The sequence below is a fragment of the Chiloscyllium punctatum genome, chromosome 32 (assembly GCF_047496795.1).
Source record: "Chiloscyllium punctatum isolate Juve2018m chromosome 32, sChiPun1.3, whole genome shotgun sequence".
NCBI lineage: Eukaryota > Metazoa > Chordata > Chondrichthyes > Orectolobiformes > Hemiscylliidae > Chiloscyllium > Chiloscyllium punctatum.
The window spans coordinates 4,908,156-4,921,332 of NC_092770.1; positions in this window are offsets into that span (position 1 = coordinate 4,908,156).

Sequence of the window (13,177 nt, forward strand, 5' to 3'; positions counted from 1 at the left end):
TCAATAATAAAATTTACCCAAAAGACAGCAACCAAACATGAACATATTATTGCAAAGTACACGTGATAGAAGATATTTAGCTCATTTCACTCTTGGCAAGTGATCCATGAATAACACATTTATATCAGACAGCATGACATTAACAAACATGGGTCACTGTATCAAGTGAGAAATAGAAATTTACAGGGTCTAGGTACAATAAATGAGTGCACTATGATGGAATATTGATATCAGCTTCACACATAATGTCTAATTTTCCAGCATTTAAAATGTTGTCTCATGATACCAACAAGCTTTAGCTTCTGAATCCTGAATCTATTAATTTATTTGAATGTACACTGGGGAGCTTGATTGATTATAAATAGTTATGATGCAACTTCAAAGACAGATTCTTCTGAGTAAAAGTGTTCTATATTGGAATTAAATAATCTATAATACTTTTAAGAATCAGATTATGAACTAACATTTGAAAATGTCACTATTTTGAGTATTTCTCTGCCAAGCTCATCAAGTTATAAGTTAACCACTGTAACTCTTTAAAATAATATTGTTAACAAATTAATAGATCATGCTCAGTGTTTGTTCCTCCAGCTGATGACAAATTTTGCATACGGGTCTTAAAGCTGGAGTTTGGAATTCTGTCAGCATATTTAAAGTGGTAAACATCTGGTTTAGGCAGACACCTTGCACACTTCAAAGTTGACAGTTTTCAATTTGTCAACTAACATTGAAAAGATCTTAAACAATTGATCCAAACTTTGGTGAAGCAAGTTTAATTTATTTTGCACAATAGGTGAGTGAAATAAGGTTGAATTTCTCTCACTAGAAAAATTACTTACCCTGTTCAACCATCAGTTGCTTAATCTGGTGAACTGTCCTTCTAAATCATTCTGGTTAAAGAGGCGTATGCTCAGGATCTTATAGGTGACTTATCTCACCTCACAGTGATTACTTACAATCAAAATCTTAAAATTCATTCTTTCACTTGATAGAGCCTCATGAGATGTAAATTTGATAGTGCCTGAGAGGTGAAGGCCGTAAACCTCACAGAGAAAGACATCCTGCTGTGGTAGTTAGGGAAGACAGTAGCAGAGTACTTACTTCAGCTTACAACATCTGATGACTGAGGGGCAAAATGGCCTGGTGCTACACCAATTTCCTTTTTCTCCTTACCCACAATCCACATTGTATTGTCATAGTGACAGCTCAGGTGCAGGTAATACAAGCATATCTTACTGTCATCATGGCAACAAATTTAGTTTGGGATATTTGAGTTTTCTAGTACTTAGGATTTCAGCATTGTGGTCAAGAGGATCCTGATAGAGTCATTAACAGAGGGATAGTAAGGTATGAGATTTGTCAAATAGGAAATTGGGAATTGCATTTACTAATCCCACAGTCAGAAACCTCAATCATGATCAGCATAGCCTGAAAGGGGATGTATTAATAATCTCTTCTCTTCTCCTTCGTAACTTCTTCAACCTCTCACAGCACTGTCCATGAGAGGACTTTAAAAGTTAATTCAGGACCTTACAGGAAGATACTAAATTCGGGAGAGCAAATCTCAACAGGAGCTAGGGAGTGTTAATTAGGAAGTTCACATTTGACATGTGGGAGCTATTTAATGACCTATTGATTAGAGTTCAGGACCAGCATGTTCCAGTAAGGAGGGAGGACAAGGATGGTAAGGTAATGTGACCCTCAGATAAGGCGGAGGTTGTGAATTTAGTCAAAAAGAAAAAGGAAGCACAGGTATGGTTTGGAAAGCTAAGGTCGAACAGAACCCATGAGGACTATAAAGAAAGCAGGAAGGAACTCATGCAGGAAATTAGGAGAGCAAGGATAGGTCATGTAATGTCCTTGGTGAGTAGGGTTAAAGAGGATCAAGGCGTTTTAAGCATACATTAAAAACAAGAGGATAACTAAGGAGAGGGTAGGATCACTCAAGGATAAAAGAGGGAACATTTGCTTGGAGGCAGAGGATATGGGAGAGATCCTAAATTATTATTTTGTGCCAGTATTCACCAAAGAGAAGGACATGGAGGATAGTGAGATTTTTGTAGAGCATGCTAATATGCTTGAGTATTTTGAAATCAAGAAAGAAGTGGCATTGGGTCTCTTGAAGCGCATTAAAATAGATAAATCCCCAGGGCCTGATGGGATCTACCCCAGGTTATTGAGAGAGGCAAGAGAGGAGATTGCTGGGACCTTGACCAAGATCTTTGTATCTCTCTAACCACTGGAGAAGTCCCAGAGGACTAGCGAGTGGCTAAAATTCTTCCTTTGGTCAAGAAGGGAAATAGGGATAATCCAGGAAATTATAGACTGGTAAATTTCACATCAGTGGTTGGGAAGCTATTGGAGAAGATTCTTAGGAATAGGAGTTATGAGCATTTGGAAACTCATGGCCTAATTAGGGACAGTCAACATGGCTTTATGCAGGACAGGTTGTGTCTTGCTAACTTGATTAAATCTTTTGAGGAGACAATGAGGGTAATCAATGAGGGTAGAGCAGTGGATGTTGATGACATGGATTTTAGTAAGGCTTTCGACAAGGTAAGCTCATCCAGAAGATTAAGATACATGGAATCTATATTGACTTAGTAGTATGGATTCCTAATTAGCTTGGGCATAGAAGGCAGAGGATAATAGTGGAAGGGTATTTATCTGGTTGAAGGTCAGTGACTTGTAGTGTTCCACAAGGATCCATTCTGGGACCTCTGTTGTTTGTGATTTACATAAATGACTTAGATAAAAATGTACATTTACAGATGACACAAAGATCAGGGGAGATGTGGATTAGTTGCAGATATGGGCGGAAAAATGGCAGATGGATGTTAATCCATGTAAACATGAGCTATTGCATTTTGGGAGATCAACTGTTAAGGGAAAGTATACAGTTAATGCCAGTACCCTTAACAGCATTGATGTACAGAGGGATCTTGGGGCCCTAATCCATGGTTCCCTGAAAGTGGCTACACAAGTAAACAGGGTGGTAAAGAAGGTGTGTGGCCTGCTTGCTGTTATTGGTGGGGGCATTGAGTATAAGAGTCAGCAGAACATGTTGCAGCTTTATAAAACTTTGGTTAGGCCACACTTAAAGCATTGCATTCAGTTCTGATTGCCACATTACAGTAAGCATGTGGGTACTTGAGAGAGAGTGCAGAAGAGGTTTACCAGAATGCTGCCTGAATTAGAGGGTATGAGCTATACAAAGATACTGGACAAACTCAGGTTGTATTCACTAGAGCAGCAGAAGCTGAGGGCAGACCTGATAGAAGTTTATAAAGATTACAGCAGCTTGGATAAGGTTGACAGAATCTTTACCTCAGATTTGAAATGTCTAAAACTAGAGGGCATGCATTTAAGATGGGAAGGAGAAAGTTCAAAGGAGATGCGAGGGGCAAGTTTTTACGCTGAGAAAGGTAGGTACCTGGAATGCACTGCAGGCAGATACGATAGGGGTAATTAAGGGGCTGTTAGATAGGTACATAAATAAGCAAGAAATGAAGGGATTTGACCAAGGGCAGGCAGAAGGATTAGTTAAATCTGGTGACATATTCGGCATGGCATTTTGGGCAAAAGGCTTGTTCCTCTGCTGTAATGTTCTATGTTTTATATTCTAAGAGCTGTCCCTTCATGATAGCGAGGATGTGCTTCAATAGCAGACCACCACAAACTTGATACATGCTCTGCCAAATTCTGCAGTACTTGCCTAGTTTGGTCCCAGCAGTAGAAATATTGTTTAAGAACCCCAATGGTTTGCTCTGTCACATTTCCTGCTGCACGTGGCCTACATTATATCCATATCATCTGTGGATTACACACCAGTCATGAGTGAGATGATCAATGGATAGATACCATCATCCAGTAGCTACTCCTTGAGTTCTCATAGTAATTCAAGTTCAGGTTGTAAAGCCGGTCACCACAGAATGAAAGTATCATAGCTGTTGGCAGGACAACGGCCAATAAGTTTTTTGATGCACAAAGCTTGGTCTCGTATCAGTTGGATACAGAGTAAGTTGAATCTCAAAACGTACTAGCAACTCTGGCAAACTAATGGCACCATTCACACAGGGAGGCCTGAAATTCTAGCATTGCCTGGTGCTCACTCCATCTCCTTCTCTCTGGTTTTTCACCCTTTTGCAACAGTAAGACTCAGTGGCCTACGTTTTTTAAACAACAGGTGGCAAACAGGGAGAAATTTCAAAAATCACCTGCTCCAGCCTGAAAGGAGTCCAGGGAATCAAAGTTTATAATCATATTACAAAACTATTAGTCATTTCATAGTCATATTGCAAAACTATTGGTACTGTTTTAGACCTTTGTCAGAAACTCAGACCTACCCTTAAACAATACCGCTGAAACAAAATTTCATGTTGACTATCTATTACACCTGACATGTAATCAGGTGACATCAAAATCCTACCTGCTAGTCATCCTGACAGTCTCAAATGTCAGTTTTCACTTGTCAGTAATGACAGTATTCATACAGCACGCAATATTGAATGCCTTTCAAATATTGTCTTGAATGATCAACTGCCATCCTCAGATGCTATTTTCTCATTCCTTAACCATTTTCAGAAAAGTAGTCTTAATTTCAAATAGTTTTACAGTGTGTCTGATATTAATACTGTGTATGGAGGATGACTATTGAGCGACAGGAAATCTACTTTGTCTTTGTTAAGTTTTATCAATGCCTACTTTCTTTCTAAATTTACATGTCACAAAACATGGAAGAGATTGGAAGCAGGTTCAAATACAACATTTAAAAGGCATCTGGATGGTACATTAATAGTTAAGTTTTAGAGGGATATAGGCCAAATACTGGCAAATGGGACTAGGTCAAATTGGGATGTCTGGTTGGGGAGGACGAGTTTTATTGAGGGTCTGTTTCCATGCTGTATAACGCAATGACTCTATAAAGTCATCCAACAGAACCTTTTCCGTGTTAGGTACGTTGATGCCCAAACATACTGCTTGTTATCCACATTGTTGATTTTTAGTACAGTCGGTTCTGATATAACGCGATAGTTCTGTCCCCGTGCAATCTCACATTACAAGAAAAGCGCACAATAGCCGCTCCATTTACAGTAATGGGACCGGAATACATTATAGCCAACACAGGTAAGGAAGCTTGCATTCTACAAATAATGGGTCTCAAATTTTTCAATCACATTAAAGCCAATTCGCGTTGAAGAAACACACATTATAGCAGAACCGACTACTATGCATGAATGAAATGGGAGTATTAGGGTATGATTCATCCAAACTACTTAATCCATGTAGACAGGCCAACAAGAGGTGAGGCCATACTGGATTTGGTTCTAGGTAATGAACCAGGCCAGGTGTTAGACTTGGAGGTAGGTGAGCACTTCGGGGACAGTGACCACAACTCGGTGACTTTTACTCTAGTGATGGAGAGGGATAAGTGTGCACTGCAGGGCAGGAGTTATAGCTGGGGGCAGGGAAATTATGATGCGGTGAGGCATGACTTAGGATGTGTGGATTGGAAAAATAGGCTGCAAGGGAAGGACACAAATGATATGTGGAGCTTGTTCAAGGAGCAGCTATTGGGTGTCCTTGATAAGTATGTACCAGTCAGGCAGGGAGGAAAGGGTCGTGTGAGGGAGTCGTGGTTTAATAAGGAATTGGAATCCCTTGTGAAAGGGAAGAGGGCGGCCTATGTAAAGATGAGGCGTGAAGGTTCAGTTGGGGCAATTGAGAGTTATAAGGTAGCCAGGAAGGATCTAAAGAGAGAGCTAAGAGCAGCGAGAAGGGGACATGAAAAGTCCTTGGTTGGTAGGATTAGGGAAAACCCTAAGGCTTTCTATAGGTATGTCAGGAATAAAAGGATGACTAGGGTAGGTATCGGTCCAGTCAAGGATAGTAGTGGGAAGTTGTGTGTGGAGGCAGAGGAGATTGGAGAGACACTAAATCAATACTTTTCATCAGTATTCACTCAGGAACAGGACATTGTTGCTGATGTGAATATTGAGTCACAATTAATTAGAATGGATGGCTTTGAGGTATGTCGGGAAGAGGTCCGGGGAATACTGGAAAGGGTGAAAATAGATAAGTCCCCTGGGCCTGATGGCATTTATCCTGGAATCCTCTGGGAAGCTAGGAAGGAGATAGCGGAGCCATTGGCCTTGATTTTTATGTCGTCGTTGTCTACAGGTCTAGTGCCAGAAGACTGGAGGATAGCAAATGTGGTCCCCTTGTTCAAGAAGGGGAGTAGGCATAGCCCTAGTAACTATAGGCCAGTGAGTCTCACTTCTGTTGTGGGCAAAGTCTTAGAGAGAATTGTAAGGGATAGGATTTATGAACATTTGGATAGGAATAATGTGATCAAGGATAGTCAGCATGGTTTTGTGAAGGGCAGGTCGTGCCTCACAAATCTTATTGAGTTCTTTGAGAAGGTGACCAAGGAAGTGGACGAGGGTAAAGCAGTAGATGTGCTGTATATGGATTTTAGCAAGGCGTTCGATAAGGTACCCCATGGTAGGCTACTGCAAAAATTACAGAGGTATGGCATTAGAGGGTGCATTAGAGGTTTGGATTAGGAATTGGCTGGCTGGAAGGAGACAGAGGGTAGTAGTTGATGGTAAAGGTTCATCTTGGAGCGCAGTTACTAGCGGTGTTCCACAAGGATCTGTTTTGGGACCATTGCTGTTTGTCATTTTTATAAATGACCTGGAGGAGGGGCTTGAAGGCTGGGTGAGCAAGTTTGCGGATGATACAAAAGTCGGTGGAGTGGTGGACAGTGAAGAAGGATGTGGCAGGTTACAGCGGGATATAGATAAGTTGCAGAGCTGGGCAGAAAGGTGGCAAATGGAGTTCAATGTAGCTAAGTGTGAAGTCATTCACTTTGGTAGGAGTAACAAGAAGATGGATTACTGGGCTAATGGTAGGCTACTTGGTAGTGTGGATGAGCAGAGGGATCTTGGTGTCCATGTACACAGATCTCTGAAAGTTGCCACCCAGGTAAATAGTGCTGTGAAGAAGGCATATGGCATACTGGGCTTTATGGGTAGAGGAGTTGAGTTCCGGAGTCCTGAGGTCATGTTGCAGTTGTATAAGACTCTGGTGCTGCCACATCTGGAGTATTGTGTGCAGTTTTGGTCACCATACTATAGGAAGGATGTGGAGGCACTGGAACGGGTGCAGAGGAGGTTTACCAGGATGTTGCCTGGTATGGTAGGAAGATCGTATGAGGAAAGGCTGAGGCACTTGGGGCTGTTCTCATTTGAGAAAAGAAGGTTTTGGGGAGATTTGATAGAGGTGTACAAGATGATTAGGGGTTTAGATAGGGTTGACAGTGAGAACCTTTTTCCGCGTATGGAGTCAGCTGTTACTAGGGGACACAGCTTTAAATTAAGGGGAGGTTGGTATAGGACAGATGTTAGGGGTAGATTCTTTACTCAGCGGGTTGTGAGTTCATGGAATACCCTGCCAGTAGCAGTGGTGGACTCTCCCTCTTTATGGTCATTCAAGCGGGCATTGGATAAGCATATGGAGGTTATTGGGCTAGTGTAGGTTAGGTGGGCTTCGGTTGGTGCAACATCAAGGGCCGGAGGGCCTGTACTGCGCTGTATTTTTCTATGTTCTATGTAACCTACATGCAAAAATATGTATACATGAATTAGGAGAAGTAGAGTATTTGGCCTCTTGAGCCTCCTTGCCATATAATATTCAATATTCATGGCCGATCTGATTGATACATATTCCCACCTGGCCCCGATAACCTTTCACACATTACCTTATCAGGAATGTATCTAACTCTTTCAAAGCCTCTGGTTCCACCACTATCTGAGCAAGAAAGATTCATAGATTTGTTAACCTCTGTGCGAAAAAGATTTTTCTTTCCTTTCCCTTGTATCTTAAATGGGTAACGTCTTATTAATTAACAGTGACCTCTACTTCCAGCTTCTCCCATAAAGGAACCATCCTTTTCACATCCGGCCTGTCAAAACCCCTTAAAATTTTAGTCCATCTTTCATTCAGTTCCTGCACCATGAGATTTCATTTTTTGTAATAATCTTTAACCTGCGAAAACCTTATCAAATATCTTCATGAATTCTATTCTGACATACAATCAGTCAGTTACAGGAACTTGCAAACTGGGGAGTGAATTGCAAGTATTCACAAAGTTGAAGCAACCTGAAAAGGAGGGACAGTCGTGATGGGTGGTTAAGATTCGGTGATTAAGATTGGGTGATATAATCACATCAGGACAATTACAGCTTTAAACTTTTACTCAGAGCCTCATGCAATGTTTGTGAATGTGGCACTATCTCTGATAATAGAAAGACTTCTCAATGCTCTTTTACTGTAAATTATTTTTCAATCCTTTGGGGGACCTATCTGATAGTGAAAGAAACAGGCCAACCTATTTAATTAAAGGACAAGGATGCTATGTCTGAGGCACCCACTCAACTATGACACCCCAGAAGCACATAAATGGTGATCAATTAAGGGCTGCCTCCCACCATCAATGGTACCCATGGCACAGGACGTGTGGCCACGCCACCCAGTGAAATCTGACAGGTGACAGGGAAGTTGGTGGGATGTGGGTGGAACTTCTCTTTGGGCAACCTGTATCAATTGCAAGCATTCTTCAAGTTTCATCCCTATCCAACATTTCCCAAACTCTTTGCTGAACTGGCTCCAGCAAAACTGTCTCCTCTCCTTCAAGGGATATGCTCCCAACTGCAGCTCTTGAATACAGGATTCCCTTTTTAGATGTCGGATGAAGTGATGCCTCAAGCCAACCTCAGGTGGGCTTATCCACACTGGTGCAGTAGCAGTGTTGATGGGGACCTACTCCCTATGTACATTTCAGCCCTGTTCTGCAACAATTGCATTTTGCTATGCATTAATTGCACACTTTCATTTTCACATGACAATTTGGTCTTTCATGACTTCCCTTGTCAGAAGAGATACCAACTGTTCAGGACATAGAAAGTTTACCAGGTTTTTGTATTTTTCTTCTACCAACAATTTTCTGAATTAATTAAGGTTACTGTTTTCATTTGAATGACCGCATACAAAGTGACGATATGGTACTCCTTGGAAAGTTTGAATATGTTACATGTTTTACATTAGGAAGAATCCATACAATGTTATTGCATTTGTGTCTTTTTAAACAGTAATCCCATGGTGGGGGATGTCACTGTTAGGACCAGAATTCAAGAAGACTATCCCTACTTTATTTCGGGAAGGTGATGGTTAGTATTCTAGCGAACCACTGCACTCAAATCATGAAGGTAGACCCTCAGCAATAAATCAACCTGAGACTTGTCTCCAGGAACATCATTGTTATAGATATAGACTTCTCTGCATAAGTCAGGGCATGTTGGAGGAGCTCCATCTTACTGGACAAAAAAAGTCTATGGCATATTGACACTGCCTATGTATATGGCCTGTAGACTATATCCAGATAAGCAGCTCGAGGAGCACTAATTCATATCACAAAGGGATTGATCTTTTCAAGACACCACAGGGGTTCCTCTGCCTTATAATGTCTGCTGAAAATGTATACATTGAACAAGTAATAGGCAGTATATTTGCAGAAGGAACTCTTTCAAATTTTGTGGAATGGAGGCATCAGTTAGGCAAGAAAAAGCCATTCTATAAGAAGATAGTGTTGCTTTCCTTGAATGCAATATTTCTTAGTTGTGAGATTCACAGCTCCTAACATCAATTTTTTTAGACTACATGAATTCTGAGATATTGCACTCAGGAAATATCTGAGTGGTGCTTGAGAACAGAATCATTATGGATGTTAATAAACATTATCCTGGAAGAATTTATAATGCCTTAATTAAATAGCAGTCCTCTGTGTCTGTGCTACTTGGTGGAGAACAAAACGTCGACGTAATGATTCTTAGGAAACCATTTGCCTATGGAACCTCTTTTATGGTATTCTCACAAAAACAAGTCTCTACAGTTCCCAAGCTATAATCTCCTCACTTTTATTCTAATTTATTCTAATTCTTCCATTTCAAAGTGATTACTTTAACAGAAATTAAAAAGTTATTTTATGTTAATAGCATCTTCAATTTCTCACCTTTTAACAATTCCATTTGTTCACAAGCCTCAATTAGGCTAATGGATGCCCCTGAACTAAAGTCAGGGAGATATAGAGATTACTGCAATTTCCAAAAACATACTGCCAGCTGAAAGCATTGTTAATATTATTTGGGATAATTACAACTAGCTATCTCCAGTACAACCTTTGCATCTGCCTATTTCATTCTTTAAAGTACTTATAGAGAAAAAAAATGTAAGGCTACAGGGAAAGAACATGGAGTGAGACTATTTGCTTGGCTCTTTTAAAGAATTTTCCAAATCCCTCAATGGCATGGGCCATAGCAATGAAGTTGGGATAATTGGGTGAGCTGACCAGCGAGGATGTCAATTTTCCAACCAAAGACCCGATGAACAGTGAGAGGTTTACTTTTATTCAATAGCAACAAAACTAGCAGAAAACAAATAAACAGAAGCTGCACTTTCCCACTGGAACAGAAGCAGACTGCATTCTTATTGAGCAATAACAATTTCACAGTCAAAGGATGATCACCATACCTAGTTCCATTCTACTGGAAAAGAGAGTTCTTTCTAGCTTAAAGTGCCTGATGTTGCTGCACTTTTATCATGGAAAAGGTGATGTTCCTCCTATTCAATGTCCTCATAATTCTCCTCAGCCTACAGTCTACTCCACTATGATTCAAGTTAAAGAATGGGCAGAATCATATCTATGCTCTGCCTCAGTTAGAGGGTTGAGTAACAGTCATCAGCATGGTATTATCCTTCAGTAACCATTCTTGCGAAATACCTGACCCTTCAAAAGCAGCTGGAACATAAGGGTTCTCAATGATATCAGCATTGTTACAGCTCCTGGGCTACCACAGGCAAACTTCCAATATGAGGTATTGATAATCACAGTTGACTTGTGCATCGATGGAATAGAACTCTTTACTATATATGAACTTATTTGTGTGATGGTGTTGATGGGAGATTTGCAGTAGATAGTACTTCCATCAATGGTACGTGGGACAATTGGGCTAGAATCAGATAAGCTTGGTGCTAAAAGGATGTGAAACATAGCTAATGGCATGAGTTTGGGATAATAGTGTGAGGAAATCAGCTAAGTCTCTTAAGAAATCTTCCGTGAAACTTGATAAAAATGACATCTGGCTGATGTCTGGCAAACATCAGCCCATAATGAACTACACTAGTCTATGATTCTATAGTCTGGCCAATGCTTTATTTTTCTATTTCTCTCTTCCTTTTCCCTCCTGCCCTAGTGTGCAATTATCACACCCTCCCGTTCTTTAAGATATGTGTTTATACCACTCCTTCAGCCACAGTATCCTTTTTACACTGATATTTAGATTGCACTGTAAATCACATGTCACTTGACTCCAGAAGGAAAGGTTGCAAAAGCTGCAAAGGACGTACTCTCATATTCCCTGAGTTTGATAGTGCATCACACAACAACTCCATAGAACATAGAACATAGAAGAATACAGCGCAGTACAGGCCCTTTGGCCCTCGATGTTGCACCGATCCAAGCCCACCTAACCTACACTAACCCACTATCCTCCATATGCCTATCCAATGCCCGTTTAAATACCCATAAAGAGGGAGAGTCCACCACTGCTACTGGCAGGGCATTCCATGAACTCACGACTCGCTGAGTAAAGAACCTACCCCTAACATCTGTCCTATACCTACCACCCCTTAATTTAAAGCTATGCCCCCTCGTAATAGCTGACTCCATACGTGGAAAAAGGTCACACTCCAGTGTGACATTAAATGACAAGCTGCTAGAACACATTTTGTAAGTAGAACCAGCTTATTTAATCAGATCCGTGTCCTCAAAACATTTAAAATATAATGATTCAGTATGGAGCAAATAACTGTACATCTGATACCAGGAATACTTAAGTTGGAGTCAAATGCATAAAAATGTCTTTGTCTGGCTTACACTGTGCTAGTCTCATAGTGTTACTGCACTTTAATTCAAAACAAATTATCCTAATCTCCCTCAGTTTTATCCTTGTCTACAACCTTTTAAGCTAGAAGAAAGTGAGGACTGCAGATGCTGGAGATCAGAGCTGAAGAAGGGCTTATGCCCGAAACATCGATTCTCCTGCTCCTTGGATGCTGCCTGACCTGCTGTGCTTTTCCAGCAAAACACATTTTTCAGCTACAACCTTTTAAAATCCAAGTTTGAGAATCTATTGTAAATACCTCTTGATGTATCTTGTCATTGTTCCTACTCAGTTAAGTAATTGTTTTGTGACATGTTCTGCAACAGAGCTTAACCTTTCATATAGATTTTCCAGTAATAATATTTTTAAACTGAAAGTTGAGGAAATCGATATCACATGAATGGTGGTCATAATAATTATATTAAAAAGCAGCAAATACAGTAAAAGCTGATGGGGTTATCTTGCTATGAGAGAGGTCAGTGTAACTTTTTTATTTCTCCTGGAGCCAAGTTTCACATGTGTTATAGAATGAGATATGTGCTCTGGCTGAATGCTTATGATTAAACTTGATAAAAAGGGTGCTTATTATCAACAAATGAATTTAATCAGTTGCGTTAAAAGTTCAACAGGGAGACGTTGCTGCATGTGTGGTCACATTGACATATGCAGATTGCACTGTACCTTTGTTGCACTCATAGCCAGTAGGCACAACCTTAGAGAAAAACAAGCAGTAATCATTTACAGCTTTTTCATGTTTACTGCCTTATTTTACAATAATAAAGTTGCCTGAAGGTATGAAACATAGAAATGCTTCATGCATGACAAAATTTATTTTGATTCCATTTTTTTGACAGTACATTACCAGTGCAATGTTGATTATATGAACACAGTTTGCTGATCTTGGTTAAACATAATTAATCATAGGTAATTATGAAATTAAAGGTTGACGTAGCAAATGTTGGTTGTTGTAGCATTTAGTCCTTTGAGCAAAATCTTTTTCTATCTGCTAGCCTCCTTATTTTTCTCCACTATTGAAAATATCAGGTGAGATTTTGTTATCAAAGAATATAGTTTATGTGGAAAATTTCCTGACTTGACAGTCTAGCCCTGAATGTGATGATCTATTCTTTGGAGGTATGCGTGGATTGTGGGATAGTATCATGCCCTCCAACCTC